We start from the raw sequence: 20,131 nt of genomic DNA on the forward strand, positions 1-20,131 counted from the left end.
CAATCTATCATTGCACAATGTTTTCCCTATCCACATGCCAGCATTTAAGATAATCATGTGTGCAAAAAAGACACAAAGAGGGGCAGAGCATGTTAATACTGCTTGGGGGCCTTATGTGGGTCTAGGCTCTAGGAGAAGCACACATCTCCATTTTTAACTGTAAAGTGCATGTCTGCCAATTAAAATTCACATGCCAATACATAGGGGTTATTAGCCTCATCTATGTGACATAACATTTCCATAAACTGTTCAAACAACAAATATAAAGATGTTTAGACATTTGACTGGTAAGGGAAAATGAACAAGAATAAGAATATAGAGGCTGGTGAGATGGCTGAGAGGTTAAGAGCACTGACTGCTCTTTCAGCGGTCCTAATTTCAATTCCCAGCAACCACACAGTGGCTCACAATTATCTATAATGAGATCTGTTGTTCTCTTCTTGCATGCAGGCATATATGCAAGTGGAAAATTGTGCGCAAAATAACTAAAGATTTTTTTTTAGGCCATCTCTCATTGGACCAAGAGGTGAATGACTCTTCTCACACACAGAGAATCCTGACCCTAGGACCCAGGCCCTGGGACACAGCCAGTCCCCAGCAACCCCCACCCAACACTTGCCTCAGTTGCTGGCCAGCAGGGAAAACTCCTGTAGGAAACCCCCCTACAACCCCCCCATTGTACCCTGCAATCCATAAGTTCTACACCCTGCCCTCATACCCATCTTACTATGACCCCAGTAACTTTGAGGCATGGAAATCAAACCACCAGCTCTCATTGGACCAAGAGTATCTTCCTGAGGCACAGAAACCAAACTGCCAGCTCTCACTGGACCAAGAGCCAGCTTTCATTGGACCAAGGGCTCTCATTGGACCAAGGGCTCTCATTGGACCAAGAGTAACTTCCTGAGCAGGGAATCTACCAGTCCTCATTGGACCAAGAGTGGCTCTCTAAGACATAGAATCTGCCACCTCTCATTGGACCAAGAAAGTTTTCCTGAGACACAGAATCTGTTAGATCTGACTGGATGAAGAACTCCAATAAGACAAAGAGCAGCTTGGTGAGTCACAGAATTAACTAGCTGAGGTTGGTCCAAGAGCAGCTTACTGAGATACAGAATCTACCAACTCTAATTAGACCAAGAGCCATGATTAGACCCAGAGGGGCCCCCTGAGACACAGACTGGACCAATAGCAGCTCACTCAGACACAGACACCTCTTGCACCTAGTAGAGGAGGAGGTGGGCAGAAGTTAAGGCAAAAATACATATAACAACATAAAGTAATACGGTATCACCAGAACCTAGCCTTCCTGCAACAGCAAGACCTGAACATCAAAATGTAAAAGAAGCAGAAGAATGTGACCATAAAAACAGCTTCATGAAGATGCTAGAGGCCTTTCAAGAAAAAAAGAAAAATTTCATTAAAGAAATGGAGGAAACAGCAAACAAAAAATGGAAGAAAACAATAAAGATATTGAGAAAAAGGCAAACAAAAATTGGAAGAAATCGATAAAGAAATTGAGGAAAAGACAAATTAAAAAATTGGAAGAAATCAATAAATCGCTTAAAGAAAGCCAAGAAAACCAGGAAAAATCAATTAAACATGTGAGGGAAACAGTTCAAGACCAGAAAACAGAAATAGAAGCAATGAAGAAGACACAAACAGAGGAAATGCTGGAAATAGAAAATCTGAGTAAAGGAACAGGAAACACAGATGCAAGCATAACCAACAGAATTCAAGACATGGAAAATCTCTGGTGTAGAGGATTGTAGCAGAAATCTTAAAAAGTCTTATTAATAAAATCAAACCTGAGCCAGGTATTGGGGTGCATGCTGGAAGATCAGAGAAGCAGATCTCACCTTGCCAGTTTCTCTGCTGACCCTATTTCCTCAGACTGGAAACCTCTGTGTCCTCATCCAGAATGAATCTCAGCTGAACTGTGCTGCTCAAAACCTAAAAGTTTAACCAGCTAAAAGCTTCTAGTTTCTGATCTTCACGCCTTTATACCTTTCTGCTTTCTGCCATCACTCCCTGGGATTAAAGGCTCGCTTTCTGGGATTAAAGGCATGTGTCACCATGCCTGGCTGTTTCCAATGTGGCCTTGAACTCACAGAGATCCAGAGGGATTTCTGCCTCTGGAATGCTAGGATTAAAGGTGTGTGCGCCACCATTTTCTGGCCTCTATATCTAGTGACTATTCTGTTCTGTGACCCCAGATAAGTTTATTAGGGTACACAATATTTGGGGGAACACAATACCACCACAATTTGTAATAGCCAGAACTTGAAAACAACCTAGATACCCCTCAACTGAAGAATGGATAAAGAAAATATGGTACATATACACAATGGAGTACTACTCAGCAGAGAAAAACAGGGTGGAGATACAGAGTTGTGAGACTGTCTCCTTGTCACAATTTGGCCTGGATCTCACTCTGCAGGCTGACATGCCATTCGTTACATTGCAATCCTCCTGGCTCAGTCTCCCCAGTGCTGGGATAAGTTTAGTGAATCAACATGTCTGGCTTATGAGGAAGGATTTTCAAACAACTTTTACTTAATAGAGTGTGTACAGCTGTTAGTAAAGCTGTCTTCTATGTTTGTCATGTTGACTGTGGTTTGCAGCAGTTGAAGAGCACAGACCAGGGATCCTTAGGGTCCCTAAAGATCAACAGGAAAGGAGAAATAGTGGGGAAGCCTGCAGTCAAAACTTCATTTACATGCCTCAACCAGATGCGAGAGTCCATTAAAAAAGTGTGAAAGATTATACAAATTATATCTAGGAGGTACAAGCCAACAAATGTGACCACAAGCATGAGGATGGTGTGGGCTGCTCTGCTCTCAGGATGGCCTCGGTGGTTCTGATTGGCAGCGAGGATGTGCTGTGTTTGCTGGCGATGTCTATGCAGAAGAAGCACCATGGAGACACTGGTCCAGATCATGATGTTGATGAATATAGCATCATGGGAAAAACGCAAGATGACAATGCCTGCACTGAATCCAGATGTGGAGCAGACCCACTTGCCTTGATTGTGAGTGTCATTGCCTGTGCTCTGTTGACCACTGACTTTGATTGGAATGTAGACATTATTTAAGACACTGAACAACCAACAACTGTAACAAGAATAACTCAGGACATTAGGAGCTCTTCTTTGAGGCATCAGCCTACCCCAGTGACCAGGAACAAGAGTGACAAACTGATGGATGCTCAGGACACAGGTGGAGCACATGTTTGTGCTTCGAGCCACCAGGTGAATGAAGTACCCAATTTTGCATTGAAGGTTAGTATAAGGATTCCTTTGAACAAAAACCATCACGTTGAATGGAAATGCAGTGACAAAGAGAATGAACACATTGGCCACAGCCAAGTTGGTGACAATGACCTGTGTGGGCCTCAGTCGAGAGCCAGTAAAGATGGGAGAGAAATTATGGACAAACAGAAGAATATTGGCCAGTGTCCCACACCCAATCTCAAAAAGCAGGAGTGTCTGGAGAGCCAATTCCTCAGTGGCTTTCAGAGTTTTATTCTGAGAGGACATGGAGACAACCTCTGTGCAGGCTGGAGTGATGACCAGGAGGAACACTGCTGCCTTCAAAACACTTCTCAATGTCTGAGCATTAGAATGATTTATGTCTTACTTCTTCTATGAAGGGAGACACTATGGTATCACAGTATAGGAGCTTGTCCTGGAAAACATTGCTTAGACAACTCAGACTATTATTTTGTACTTCATGCACTTTCCCTCACCTCATGATGCAAGTGTATTAGTGATACAACTGTATCATTCTTGGTCCACACGCCACCCATTGTCATACATTATGGCATATAAACATATAAACAGTGAACATAGGAAAACATTAATTTATCTTTTGAATGCAACATCGTCCCTCAATGATAAATGTGTTAAGAAATACAAATTGGAAGTTGGAGAGATGGCTCTTCAAAAGACTCATGTTCTAATCCAGCACTCACATGGTCGTTCACATCACCTGTAACATCAGTTGCCCAAGTTGAACACCCTCTCATGGTTTTTGTGGCACTGCACAAATGTGGTGCCAGACATACAGGCAGTTATAACACTAGATGCATAAAGTAAAATTACTATATCTTTAAAATGACATGATTTCAAACTTGTAATTCACAAAATCATGTAAGTAAAGTAAGTGGCCAAAAAGGGACCCATCAGCTTTTGTGAAAATTTTATACAGATCATCAAAGTGATAGAATACAAAATATTTCAAAAAAGTAACCAGTTTTCTGATCACAAATATGAACCTCAATTTATACATGTATATTATTAGGTACATAAGCAACCGCAAAAGTTCTATGAGTTAACTCCTTTGGCAGATAAACATCTTATGTGAAGTGACTGCATACATGACTAACTCAAAAAAATCAGTAGCCCTCCTATATACAAATGATGAATGGGTTGAGAAAGAAATCAAGAAAACAACACCCTTCAAAATAGCCACAAAGAATATAAAATATTGTGGTGTAACTCTAACCAAGCAAGTGAAAGACCTACATGAGAAGAACATCAAGTGTTTGAAAAAGAATATTGAAGAAGATATCAGAAGATGGAAATATCTAACATGCTCATAGACTGGTAGAATTAACATAGTAAAAATGGCCATCCTACCAAAAGCAATCTACAGATTCAATGCAATCTACATTAAAATCCAAAGACAGTCCTTTACGGACCTCAAAAGAACAATACTCAACTACATATGGAAAACCAAAAAACCCAGATAGCTAAAAGAATCATGTACAAAAGAACTTCATCATCAGAGATTTCAAGCTGTACTAATGAGAAATAGTAATAAAGCCCACACATTATTGGCATAAAAACAGAAAGGATCAATGGAATCAAAGACCCATTCATAAAACAATACACCTATGGACACCTGATTTTTGACAAAGAAGCAAAAATAATACAATGGAAAATAGGAAGTATCTTCAACAAATGGTGCTGATCTAACTGAATGTCTGCATGTAGAAGATTGCACATAGATCCATATCTATCACCAAGTACAAAACTCAAGTCCAAGTGGATCAAAGAACTCAACATAAATCCTGAATCTGATAGAAGAGAAAGTGGGGAACAACCTTGAACAATTAGCACAGGAGACCATTTCCTGAATAGAACACCAATAATGCAGACACTAAGATCAACAACTAATAAATGGTACCCCATGAACTGAAAAGCTTCTGTGAGGCAAAGGACACTGTCAGTAGGACAAAACATCAGCCTTCAGAATGGGAAAGATCTTCACTAACCCCAGATCTCACAGAGGGCTGAGTTCCAAAATATATAAAGAACTCAATTTACACATACATATGGAAAAATCCCCAGGTACCAAAGTATTTCATTTATTCATAATGTTGTGTATCTTCCTTATTTTAATGAGGAAGCAGAAACTGGAGAGAAACTGAGCCATAACCAGCTCCCCTCAACCACACTTAAAATGTGGTGATACACCATCACAGTTAAACCATTTGCACAGACAAATCCTTTAGAAACTCCTGTCTTTGAATCATGTCTTTTAAAGCTCTTATTTAATCTGCAGCTGACTTCATATATTGTTTTCCAGAGGAACCGTCAGTCTCCATCCATCAGTTAAAATTAACCATCCCTTGCATGGATGTCAAGGTCAATATCATTTTCAATCAAGTGTTAAACTGGGAAACAGACATTTCCTTTGGTTGAGGAAGTCATTGGCATCATTAGGTAAAAAAAAGAGACAAAAAGCAACTCTCCTAACCATTAATGTTGACTTCAGAAGAGAATGTTAAGCAGACATATACAGGTGCAATAATCCCATCTGTCCAGCCACAGCAAGGATAAAGGTACTCACAGACATGAAAGCCACCTCCTAAACACTTACTGAAGAAACAAAGCTCTTATTTATTCTCCATTTGAAGATCTTCTCTTCCCTGAGAAAGGCACAAGGAAAGGCTTACCTCTCCAATATTTTCCATGGAACATAGTGCATGTGCCTGAATGAACACAGGGTACCAGTGCTCATAAAAGGACTGCTTACTAGACTAACATCCCTCAGAGTGTGCATTATCTTGTCATGTGAGGTGTCAGTGACAGTGTTTGCATGGAGACTTTGGGATACCTCCAATGAAGGAAAAAAATATTGGTCCTCGGGGCAAATCACAATTTTTACCTTGTTAATGATAATGTTTATGATTTTGTTGGATGCTAAGGAATAGCTGTCAGAAGTTAGAAAAAGTTTCCCATGTTTCCTTTGGGAGCATCTAAGTTTTCAATTTCTGTTGTCATCAGGTGTGGAGAGGTGCACTCTAGCATAGATCAAGGGATTTGTTAAACATATTTCCAATGGGGCATATTGTACAGTACAGTTTCACACTTTCAAAATCATACTGGCATAAAATCCTTCTGGAAGACATGTCATCAGGAGTCTGGTAATTTTCCATCTGTGAACCAACAAGTGTTGGGAAAGAGCCATGAACTTGAGATAAGCCAGAAGAGAGGTGAGTCACACAGTGGCAGACAGCCCCATGGTGGGGAGTGGGATTTGAAGAAATACTAAAGAATAAAAACCGTTATGGCAATCATGCTTAGAGCAGAGAAAGAAGGAAGAGTAATTCAGAGCAGCATGGCTCTGTTATATAAGAAACTTGCTAGGGTGTGGGAATATGGGAAGGAAAAGTACAAAACTTTATCAAAGTGAAATTCTTTTCCAAATCTCTTCTTCAGTATGGCATAAGGTGAGCCCATCTTAGGGGTGGTCCTTCCTCCTTGCCAGGTGATTGGCCCATGTGATGTGAATGTTGAATCTCCAGTCAATCCAGACATTCTACTGTGTTGGATACACTGTTTTTCTTTAATTAACTTCTCTGTCACTCTAATTTTTTGTACAACAATTATCCCTGGTCAATATTTCAGGAATTATGAGACATCTAACTAGACCAAAGATAAAAAGTAAAAGAAAATGACTTGTGAGGGGGTCCTCTCCCTCTTGGCCTGCTGGCCACAAGATCAAGAGGGAAAAGAGGCAGATGGGGCAACAGAAATCTTTGGAGATCTGTAGTGGGGATCTGTTCAAGGACTAAGTTAGAGAAGAACCAGGCATTTGGTTTCAGAGACAGCCTTTGGGTAAGGTCAGTTTTCCAGGCCTCAGGACATTCTCCAGGTAAGGCTAGGTAAGAGCAGGAAGTTCTGCTAGAGAGAGGTGGTTCCATTTTGCTTAGCTTGTAGATGAAGCTGCTAGGCTCATGGCAGGCTGTGACCTTGACCAGTCAGCCATGGCTTCCAACATCTTCCTGGTTTTAGTTTTTAATGGAGAGGCATCACTGTAAACCTTGAGGAACCTGTCTCCTGTGTCAGAAGAGTACAGGGTCTGGTAGTGAACCATGACCTGATTGTTGATAATTTTAGCAATGGTGGTGATCTGTCACCAGAGTCAATAAATAAGGCAGGAGTCAAGCATTCAAATAAAACAGCATTATCATAGGACTCACAGAGGGAGGGAGCCAAGAAAATAAAGGGGTATGAATCCAGCTAATTTGCTCTATGGCTGGAATTTTTAGAACAGGTCTTTGTGGAGTATGTTGAGGGTGTTGTCATTAGTTTTAACAACACCTGATTTTTTAACATAGAAGCCACATTCTTCCCTGAATACAAAGCAAGTTTCCCCATGTTCAGCAGTTATTATGTCTAGTGTTCTTCTATTTTGGAGCACAACTTTGGCAAGAGACTTCATCTGTCTTTGGATTGGCTGGAGGCTCTCAGTTGTAGATGTCATTGTGTAATCAAGTCTGTGTCTGAAGTCTCCAGGCAGAGGATGTGTCTGGGCAACGCAGTTGTTGTAGCCCCGGAAGATCCAAGGGAGATGACAAGTCTTATTCCTACCAGTACAGGAAGGAATATCACTTGTCTTTGATTAACAGCTGTGTTCCTTCCTCCTCCTCAGATAGATATTCCTGTGGAATAACCACAAAAGGGGTACAAAACCCTGTCAGGGGTGTCTATTCAGGATGTTTTACTGAAAATACATCATACACACCCTAAGGCTTTGCCAGCAATTCTATGTTCCTTCCAATACATTTCATCTCTTTATTCAAGTCTTCTTTTATTGTAATTACTCCCAAACTCCAATAGTGCTGCCCACAGGTTTATGGATTTTGGGTCATGCACTATGGCATGGGGACACTGCCAGGTCTTTCTCACAAAGAAAAGTGACTCTACATCCCCACCGTCCAACCACCCACCACCTTCAACTTGTCTTGGGACATCCATTCTCCCTTACCTGTCCATGCTGGAATTTTAAGCTGGTTGGTCACTTGCAGGCTTTCCACTGGTATCAACAATACCTGTGAATTCATATTTCTGTAAGACACCCCATAGATAGTGTTGCCTCTATTGCCCCAGTGGTCACATCTTGCCAGGCTGTTCAAAATTATAGCAAGCAGGGTCTGGCACTTGGTGAGACAATCCATAAAGACTTCTTCAAACTGATGTTCAGACATCCTGGGGTAGTTATTGTAACAGAGTGAAGTCATGAATCTGGGACATGGTTCTTGATCTCCTTTATAAATCCACATTTCTTAGAGCCACCAGGGACTCTCTGTGATTCATTGGAAAGTCATAGATCTGTGACCCATTTTCCTATGTTATCACTCTCCTCCAAAGTCCTGCTGCAATCTGTCAGGGTATCTATGGGTTGTCACATGACAGACACATTAACTTCCACTCGAGAATTTACTGTCTACTTTACCAAGATCAGAGGCCATGTGAATTACTGTTCATAGTACCAACCAATCTATGAACCTTTACCATGAGGTCAAAGACTGTGCACTCCCTAACCAAGTGGAATTTCTTCTGCTATCACAATTCACTCAGTGAAGATTCATAGGGGAAATTTCTTTAAAAGGTGAAAATAGAACTACTGTGTGGTCTGAAAACTGACAGCCTAAGTTATATTCTCAGATTTACATTGTACAAGGAGACATTGACCACACAAGTTGTCCCCTGACATTCACACCTATACCATGGCACATGTGCACATGTGTACATACAATAATCCATGTCATATAAAATTTCAAAAGCCTGTGTTTAAGGGTCTCAGTTCTGTGACAAGACACCATGACCAAGGATCCCAATTAAAGGAAGTGGCTAACTGGGCTAATGAATTCAGAGTGTTTGAGACCATGATGGTAGAACAGAGGAATGATGGCAGGGAAAGCTGAGTGTTCACATCTTGATACTCAAGAAGTGGGAAGAATGTGAACTCAGGATGGTGAGATGCATTCAAAGTTTAAAGAAACTTGTAACTGGAGTTTTCTCCAGTCCTGCCCAGCCCCATGGACCCCACAACCACTTACAAAATAATCACTCAGAAGCTCATATTAATTAAACTGCTCAGCCATTAGCTCAGGCCTACCACTATCTAGCTCATATACTTAAACTTAGCCCATCTCTGTCAATCTATATGTTGCCACGTGTTCCATGGCTTTACCTGCTGCCTTACATGCTGCTCCCTGGATGGCAGGCAGTCATTTACTCTCTTCAGCCTTCCACTTCCCAGACTTCTCCTCTCTCTTTGTCCCTCCTATACTTCCTGCCTGGATACTGGCCGATCAGCATTTTATTTATCAATCAATCATCCACAGCAGAAACTTTATACTTTAACCTTGGTCCCAGTGATAAACCTCCACCAATAAGGATACACATCTTAATCCTATCCAAACTGCAACTACCTGGAAAGCTAGTATTAAAATGGTGGAGACTGATGTGGTGTACCTTATCCAAAACACAACAGAGTAAAAGTGAGATAGTGAGATTCTACAGAGATGCTGTGCAGGCAGAAAGAGTGATTGATGACAAAGGAGGAAAAAAATAGGCTCTAGAAAACCATTATTAGAAGATCCAAGATGGTGGATGTCAGGCATGCACTGTCTTCTTGATGCTCCAGGGAATAAACTGGGGACACTGGATGACAGATCTCAGAATATGTGTTTCCATATATATACATATATATATATATAAATATGTGTGTGTATATGTATATATATATACGTGTGTGTGTGTGTGTGTGTGTGTGTGTGTGTGTGTGTGTAACATTTCAGTAGCAAAGCATATTTAGGAAGGTCCCAAAACAGAATGGGATGTCTACAGCATGTCTCAGTGATTGGCATAGTTTGGCACACTCTGCCATTCAAGATCATGAGAGGTTGTTCAAAAGAAGAAAATCACTTGAGTTTAAAAGAAAAATAGCTTAGTCTTTTCTTACAGTTTCTTTAGGGGTATTGCAGCTACACTAGGGCTAAAGTTAACCCTGTACTTCTTGAAGATCAAGACTACTTGAAGATATTTTCCTCAGGGATCAACTGGTCTTGCAGGAACCCCTAGTTCTTTCAGCCTTTCTTCTACAAGCTGATCCATCTAAGTGAGAATGTGTCAAAGGCCTTGCTGGATCATGGCTTTGCTTGCAATCATGGAGGTAAAGTCTCCTCTATCTTGAATGTCAACTTTATAGACTGGACACTGGTTAGAGTCTACCCAGTAGGGTCTCCATGGCTTCCCTGAATCAGGGTGTAGGTGACTTGCAGAGGCTACAGGATATTTCATTGGATGCTCTATGTTCCTCCAGGAGTTGGTTGACCTTGGAGGATCACCCCTCTTAATCCCACTGTCCACAGCAGTATAGGCTTGTCAGTATCCTTATTGAGAACCCAGGAGGGCACTTCTATCAGTCTGGTATTTGTTAAATTATTGATATTTTACATTGATGAATGTTTGCATGAGTGTATGTTTGTGCACCACATGCATGCCTAGTACCCTGAGTCACCAAAAGAGGACATTGAATCTCTGGAACTGGAACCACAGGTGGCTGTGAGCCATCACATAGGTCCTCTGAACTGAACCTTGGTCTTCTGTAAGAAAAACAATCTCTTATCTTCTCAGCCATATCTCCAGCCAAGTCTGGTATTGTTCTCTCCTACCTAATATTTATATAGAGCTGAGGCAGAAGCTAACACTTTTTAATACACACTGACTGGATGGCCTTTTGTTCCTTTGAAGCACAACTTGAAAAACTTTCCCAGGGTGGATCATTACTTTCAGAGAACTCCAATGGCTTCAGTGTGTTGAATTTTAAGCTTAGAAAGTCAAGATCACTGGTGCCATATTGACATCTCATCTTTCACATTCAATTCATGCCATACTTAGTCTTGGTAAGAATTTCCAGATTTCTAACTGATGCTGAGGAAACAATCTGCCATCTTAATCTTTATATACAAATCCTTCTTTGCTAAAATATTTCCTTTTTTATACCTTTCCATCATTATCTTTTTCCTATGTCATGTTTTCTTTTCATTTCATATTCTTCCTTCACATGATGAAACATGATAAAATTAGCAAGTTAATTAAAAAAGAATGTTTAATCCGAAACAGCATGCACAGCATAATGAAATAAATTAATATTCCTAGAATGTGTAATATAAAATTGCAAAGCTTTAGATGTTCCCCAGCAGACCTCAATAACAACAATGTCAGATAGCAAAATTTTCTGCCTTGTATAGTCCAGGAAATATTCTCACATAGGCATAGAAACTCATGGTGTATGCTAGACAGAAGAGTTGAGTCCAGGATTACAGGCTGGAAACAAATCACATGAGAATCACTAAGATTTCTTATGCTTCATCAAAAGAAGAATTACACTCACACACACAGAGACACAGAGAGAGAGAGAGACAGAGACAGAGACACAGAGAGAAACAAAGAGAGAGAATGAGAGAGAGAGAGAGAGTTATACATAATCCTAATGTAGCCAACAGATGAATGAATCGACACCATACAGTGCATATTATCTCCAGGGTTTAGATTTTAGGGTGGAGATATCTCTTCCTTGTCTATTCATGGTCGATAGTGCTGAGAGAATCCTATAGAAGCATATAGTATATTGGAGTTGAGATAGATTCATCACATAATTCTTTTTTTTTTTTACAGAATGCAAAAAGCAAGGTTTATTCAGATGAAGTCAAAGTTTACAAGCCGCGGCAGGGGGCTCGTTCCAAATCTCTCACGCACAGCAGGGAGATTGGAAGGAGCGCCCCTTTCTTAGTGAGGCTAGTTCTTAAAGCACAGACCACATAATTCATTTCTCACAGCCCGCCTTCCTTCTGGTTCACATCAGTAATTTTTCATATTATCTTTATTTCTTATTTGTTAAACAACCGTGTCTAGGAGTTTTTTTTTTAATTTTTATTTTGCAATACAATTAAGTTCTACATACAGGCACAGATTTCCTTGTTCTCCCCCCTCCTGCCCCCCTCACCTTCCCCCCAGCCCGCCCCCCATTCCAATCTCCTCCAGGGCAAAGCCTTCCCCACAGACTGAGATCAACCTGGTGGACTCAGTCCAGGTAGATCCAGTCCCCTCCTCCCAGGCCGAGCCAAGCGACCCTGCATAAGCCCCAGGTTTCAAACAGCCGACTCATGCAATGAGCACAGGACCCAGTGCCACTGCCTGGATGCCTCCCAAACAGATCAGGCCAATCAACTGTCTCACCCACTCAGAGGGCCTGATCCAGTTGGTGACCCCTCAGCCATTGGTTCATATTTCATGTGTTTCCGTTTGTTTGGCTATTTGTCTCTGTGCTTTATCCGACCTTGGTCTCAACAATTCTCTCTCATATAAACCCTCCTCATTCTCGCTAATTGGACTCCCAGAGATCCACCTGGGGCCTAGTCATGGATCTCTGCATCCAGATCCCTCAGTAGTTGGATGAGGTTTCTAGCATGACAATTAGGGTGTTTGGCCATCCCATCACCAGAGTAGGTCAGTTCGGACTGTCTCTCAACTATTGCCAGCAGTCTGTTGTGGGGGTATCTTTGTGGATTTCTGTGGGCCTCTCTAGCACTTTGTTTCTTCCTATTCTCATGTGGTCTTCATTTACCATGGTCTCCTATTCCTTGTTCTCCCTCTCTGTTGTTGATCCAGCTGGGATCTTCCACTCACCCAAGCTCTCTTTCCCTCGACCCTCGCCCTTCACTACCCCCACTCATGTCCAGGCTGTTCATGTAGATCTCATTCCATTTCTCTGTCATTGGGTGATCCCTGTGTCTTTCTTAGGGTCCTGTTTTCCAGGTAGCCTGCCTGATGATGTGAGTAGCAGTCCAGTCATCCTTGTTCGATACATAATTCTTTTTATAGAGCGAAGGACATGGTCAACAAGACAAAATGACAGCCTACAGAATGGGAAAAGAATTTCACCAACCCCACATCTGACAGAGGGCTGATCTCCAGAATATATAAAGAACTCAAGAAATTAGACATTAGAATGTCCAACACTCCAATTAAGAAATGGGCCTTAGAGCTTAACAGAGAATTCTCAACAGAGGAAACTCAAATGGCTGAAAGGTATTTAAGGATTTGCTCAACATCCTTAGTCATCAGGGAAATGCAAATCAAAACAACTCTGAGATACCACCTTACACCCATCAGAATGGCTAAGATCAAAAACAGTGAAGACAGCTTATTCTGGAGAGGATATGGATCAAGGGGAACTCTCCTCCACTGTTGGTAGGAATGCAAGCTTGTACAGTCACTTTGGAAATCAATATGGTGCTTTCTTAGAAAATTGAGAATCAATCTCCCCCAAGATCCAGCTATACAACACTTGGGCATATACCCAAGGAATGCTCAATCATACCACAAGGGCACATGCTCAACTATGTTCATAGCAACATTGTCTGTAATAGCCAGAACCTGGAAACAACCTAGATGCCCTTCAACTGAAAAATGGATAAATAAAATGTGGTACATATACACAATGGAGTACTACTCAGCAGAGAAAAACAATGACATCATGAGGTTTGCAAGCAAATGGATGGATCTAGAAAAAAATCATCCTGAGTGAGGTAACCCAGACTCAGAAAGACAAACATGGTATGTACTCACTCATAGATGGATACTAGATGTAAAACAAAGGATGACTAGACTGCTACTCACAACTCCAGGGAGGCTACCTAGTAAAGAAGACCCTAAGAAAGACACAGAGATCACACAACGACAGAGAAATGGATGAGATCTACATGAGCAAACTGGATGTGAGGTGAGTAATGAAGGGCAAGTGTCGGGGGAAAGAGAGCTTAGGGGAGCAGGAGATCCCAGCTGGATCAAGAACAGAGAGGGAGAACAAGGAAAGAGATACCATGATAAATGAAGACCCCATGGGAATAGGAAGAAGCAAAGTGCTAGAAAGGTCCCCAGAAATCCACAAAGATAACTCCACAATAGACTACTGGCAATGGTAGAGAGAAAGCCCGAACTGACCTACTCTGGTGATCAGATGGATGAACACCCTAACTGTAGTGGTAGAACTCTCATCCAATGACTGATGGAAGAGGATGCAAAGATTCTTGGCCAGGCCCCAGGTGGAGCTCCTGGAGTCCAATTGGTGAGAGAGAGGAGGGACTGTATGAGTGAGAGATGTTGAGATCATGATTGGAAAAAGCACAGGGACAAATAGCCAAAATAGTGGAAACACATGAACTATGAACCAATAGCTGAGGAGCCTCCATGGAACTGGATCAGGCCCTCTGGATAAGTGACACAGTTGATTAGCTGGAACTGTTTGGGAGGCCCCCAGGCAGTGAGACCGGGACCTTTCATTAGTGCATGAGCTGGCTTTTTGGAGCCTGGGGCCTATGCTGGAACACTTTGCTCAGTCTGGGTATAGGGAGGAGGGAACTGGACCTGCCTTAACTGAATCTACCAGGCTGAGCTGACTCCCCAGGGAAGTCCTTTCCTTGGATGAGGTGGGAATGGGAGGTGGATTGGAGGGAGGACAGGGCTAGGTGGGAGGGCGGGAGGAGGGAGGACAGTGGAATCCGTTGCTGCTATGTAAAATTAAATTAATTATATAATTTTTTAAAAAAGAGTCTGTAATCAATCTCTCCTAATTTGCACATTTTGGGGTCTAATTTTTTATAGTTCTATTTTATATCCTAAAAAATTAATAGAATCTCTGTAGATGTAACCGACCATCTTATTAAATAAGAAACACAGAACCATTGCAAAGAAGAAAGCCAAGAGATCAGAGCTAAGAGCCTTACCTGCCTGCTCCTGCTGCAGCTATTCTATTCAGCCAAGAGACCTCTCCGAAAGAGACCTACTTCCTGTCTGTTTGTCTTTATATAGACTTTCTGAGGCTGGAGAGATGGCTCAGCCATGAAAGGCTAGGCTCACAACCAAAAATATATAGACTTTCTGTTATGCCTTCTCATTGGTTGTAAAATCAACCACATGACTGCCTCGTCACTGCCTGTCTGTATAGACCTCCAGGTCTTCTATGGTTGGTATTGAGATTAAAGGCATGTGTGTCCAATGCTGGGTGTATCCTTGAACACACAAAGATCTACATAGCTCTGCCTACAAAGTGTGGGATTAAAGGCATGCACCACCAATGCCCAGCTTTTGCTATGGTTCTAATAGCTCTGACCCCTGAGCAATTTTATTTATTAACATACAAGTAAAATCACATTTCAGTACAAATAAAATACCACCATAAATCTCCTCTTTGTGTCTTTTCAGGAGCAATTTGTAATCCCCAAGGCAAAATTTTCTTTACTTCTTCAAACATTCTTTCTAAAGTCTCTGCATTTGAGTCAGCTAGTAAAATATCCATATATTGATAAATTATAGATTTAGGAAATTTTTTATGTATCACTTCCAATGGCTGTTGTACAAAATATTGGCACAGGGTTGGGCTATTCAACATTCCCTGTGGGAGAACCCTCTATTTATATCTCTTACCTGGTTGAGAAATATTATAAGTTGGCACTGTGAAGGCAAACCTTCCGCTGTCTTTTTCTTATAAGGGTATTGAAAAGAAACAGTCTTTTAAATCGATAACTATAAGACTCCATCTTTAGATCCTGCCAGCACCGGATTGAACTAAGAGGTGAGTCTTTATCCTCATACCCGAACACCCAAGCCCCTAGGCTTTAAGCCCAGGGGCACAACCTTGCACCCCTACACCACTACCCATTGCAGTCCCAGTTCCAGGTTAGGTGGCAGGCAGGCCTCCTGCAGACTGGTCAGACTACCACCATCCTCCATCAGACCCTGTAACCCACAAGCCCCACCCCTCCCAACCCACCCACAACAAGATTGCAGCTACTCCCTGAGACAGAACCAAAGAGAGCCAATTGGACTAAGAGCTTCTCCCTGAGACAAAGAGTCCATTAGCACCAATTAGACCAAGAGTTCCCACTGGGCCAAGAGTATCAATCAGACCAAGAGGCTCCCTCAGACACAGACACTGCTTGCACCAAGTGGAGAAAGGAATGGGTAGATGTCAGTGCAAAAATACAGTCAACAACATAAAAACAAATATGGCTCCATCAGGACCTACATCAGCAAGACCTGAACTTCCCAACACAGAAAACACAGAAGAAATCGACCTTAAAAATGATCTTAGGAAGATGATAGAGATATTTAAAGAGCAAATGAAAATTTTTCTTAAAGAATTCAAGGAGAAGTCAAACAAAATATGGGGGAAAATCAGTAAATCCCTTAAAGAAAGCCAAGAGAAAGCAATTAAACATGTGAGGGAAACAGTTCAATATTAGAAAACTGAAAATGAGACAATGAAGAAGACATAAACTGAGAGAATGCTGGAAGTGGAAAATCAGAGTAAATAAACAGGAACTACAGTTGTAAGCATAACCAACAGAATGCAAGAGATAGAAGAGCGGATCTCTGGCATTGAAGATACTATATAGGAAATAGATTCATCATTCAAAGAAAACACTAAAGCCAACATGACCCAAAATGTCCAGGAAATTTGGGACACCATGAAAAGACCAAAACTAAGAATAATAGGGATAGAAGGAGAAGAATACCAACTCAAAGGCACAGAAAATATATTCAACAAAATCACAGAAGTAAACTTTCCCAACCTAAGGAAGAAAATGCCTATAAAGATACAAGAATGTTACAGAACTCCAAACAGATTGGATCCAAAAAAAGTTCCCTCATCACATAATAATCAAACCACTAAACATACAGAATAAAAAAAATTTTAAGAGCTGCAAAGGAAAAAGGCCAAGTAACATATAAAGGCAGACCCATAAGAATAACACCTGACTTCTCAATGGAGACTCTAAAAGCCAGAAGGTCCTGGACAGATGTTATGCAGACACTAAGAGACCATGGATGCCAACACAAAACTTACAATCAACATAGATGGAGTAAACAAAATATTACATGGTAAAACCAGATTTAAACAGTATCTTTCCACAAATCCAGCCCTACATAAAGCACTAGAAGGAAAAATTCAACCTAAGGAAATTAGATACAACCTTGAAAACATGGGCAATAGATAGTCCCACACCAACAAATACCAAAGAAGGGAAACATACAACACAATCACCAAAAAATAACAAGAATGAACAATCACTGGTCATTAGTATCCATTATTATCAATGGTCTCAATTCACCTATAAAAAGACACAGGCTAACAGAATGGATACAAAACAAGAACCAACCTTCTGCTGCAAACAAGAAACACATCTCAACTTCAAAGAAGGACACTATCTCAGAATAAAAGGCTGGGAAAAGACTTTCCAATCAAATGGATTTAAGAAGCAAGCTAGTGCTAATATATTATAAAATAGACTTCAAACTAAAATCAATTCAAAGAGACCGGGAAGAAGATTACATATTTATCACAGGGAAAATCCAACAAGATGAAGTTTCAATTCTGAATATTTATGCCCCAAATATAAGGGCACCTACATTTGTAAAAGAAACATTACTAAAGCTTAAATCACACATCAAACCCCATACACTAGTATTAGGAGACTTCAACACCCCACTCTCACCAATGGACAGGTGTGCCAGACAGAAACTTAACAGAGAAATAAAGAAACTAGCAGACACTATGACTCGAATAGATTTAATAGATATCTACAGAACATTACATCCTAACAAAAAAGAATGTTCCTTCTTCTCAGTACCCATGGAACCTTCTCTAAAATCAACCACATGCTTGGTCACAAAGAAAATCTCAACAGATACAAAAAAATTAAAAGAACCTCTTGTATCTTATCAGGCCACCATGGCTTAAAGTTAGATTTCAATAACAACAAAACTACAGAAAGCCCACAATCTCATGGAAACTGAATAATGCTCAAATGAATCACCAGTGGGTCAAGGAAGAAATAAAGAAATTAAAGGTTTCCAAGAATTCAATTAAAACAAATGTACAATATACCCAAACTTATGGGACACTATGAAACCAGTGCTAAGAGGAAAATTTATAGCACTAAATGCCCACATAAAGAAGCTGGAGAAATCTCACACTGGTGACTTAACAGCACACCTGAAAGCTCTAGAACAAGAAGAAGCAAAGTCACCTAGGAGGAATAGACACCAGGAAATAATCAAATTGAGAGCTGAAATCACTAAAATAGAAACAAAGAGAACAGTACAAAGAATCAATGAAACAAAGAGTTGGTTCTTTGAGAAAATCAACAAGATAGACAAGCCCTTATCAAAACTAACCAAAAAACAGAGAGAGAGCACTCAAATTAGCAAAATCAGAAATGAAAAGGGAGACATAACAACTAACATTGAGGAAATTCAGAGAATCATCAAGTCATACTTCAAAAACCTCTACTCCACAAAACTGGAAAATCTAAAAGAAATGGATAATTTTCTGGATAGATATCACATACCTAAGTTAAATCAAGACCAGATAAACTATTTAAATGGTAGAGCACATATTTGTGCTTCAAGCCACCTCGCAAATGAAGTACTAACTTTTACAATGGAAATCAGTTCGAGGCCTCCTTGGAACAAAATCATCATGTTGCTTGGAAATGCAGTGACGAGAATGAACACATTGGCCAGAGCCAAGTTGGTGACAATGACCTGTGTGGGCCTCAGTCAAGAGCCAGTAAAGATGGGAGAGAAATTATGGACAAACAGAAGAATCTTAGTCAGAATCCCAATCCCAACCTGGAAAAGCAGGAGCATCTGGACAGCTGTCAGGAGCCAAGTAGCCTAGCTGATTCTCATGGGAAAAAGCTGTTTAACTAATCTTCTGTAACAGTTTCAATAGCAACCGTTTCTTAACAAAACTGCAATATGTACTTTTAGATTAACTTCCTGAAACATGATGGTCTGCTGCATGGTCTGTTGATCAAGCCCTGGAACAAAGAGACCTTTCCCTGAACCCTACCCTACCCTAACTTCCTCCTAGTAATTTTCCATACCCCTATCCACTTCTCCTAGCTCCAAGCATATATAAGCCTGACTCCCCTTGCAATAAATGAGACCTTGACGCGACTCAGACTGACTTTGTCTTTCTTTATGTGCCTGGTCTCCTTTCTCTCTCGCCCCCATTGATTTTTCAGGAGGTGCCTCCTCAGGTCTCATTCAATAACCTGGCCTGTGGGATGGGACAATTTGCACCCAACATGAGGGCTTGAGGCATGGTGACCCACCGGACGACGAAGTGCAACGGAGCTCCAAATTATACAAGGTAGAGATGCCCGGACCGCATCACTCATGCGACGCAGGAGAGTCAGGAGAGTCTTGAGGTAAGTGTGTCATCCCATTGATCATGGGCAAAAATTTATCTAAAGAGGCTCTTTTTCTCAAAGAGATGAAAGGTAACCTTAGGGAGAGAAGAATAAGAGTTAAGAAAAAGGATTTGATAAAATTCTTCCAGTTTGTGGAGGAGAAATGCCCCTGGTTAGTGATTAACGGCCCAGGAATTCACCCTCTGACTTGGAACAAGGTTGGAAAAGATATTAACAAATTACTCAGAGACGGGGAAAATGTCCCCGATGCCTTTTTTAGTTTTTATGGTGTGATTAGAGATGTTCTAAAGGAAGCAGAGGGAGACGGGCATGTTTCACATTTACTAGCCCTTGCAGAGGATTTTCTCTCAAACTCCCCCTGCCTGACACCCGATAATGAGTCTGGAGCCGCGGCGGCCACTCCGTTAAAAAATGAAAGTAAAACAAGAACGGCCGCTTCTCCCCTAACAGAGGCTCAAAAGAACATTGAGATCACAGGCAACCCTGCGGCCACCCCGGTCTCGCTTGCCCCCTCTCTTACCAATGAGCCTATCCCTAATGAGTT

The 20,131-nt window shown here is 41.1% G+C and overlaps 1 pseudogene; it reads right to left on the reverse strand.

Moving 5' to 3' along the window:
• Positions 1 to 2,660: 2,660 nt before the first annotated feature.
• Positions 2,661 to 3,538, reverse strand: LOC131902614 (vomeronasal type-1 receptor 4-like; annotated as a pseudogene).
• Positions 3,539 to 20,131: the final 16,593 nt, after the last annotated feature.

Source organism: Peromyscus eremicus, chromosome 1 (genome assembly GCF_949786415.1).
Source record: "Peromyscus eremicus chromosome 1, PerEre_H2_v1, whole genome shotgun sequence".
Classification (NCBI taxonomy): domain Eukaryota; kingdom Metazoa; phylum Chordata; class Mammalia; order Rodentia; family Cricetidae; genus Peromyscus; species Peromyscus eremicus.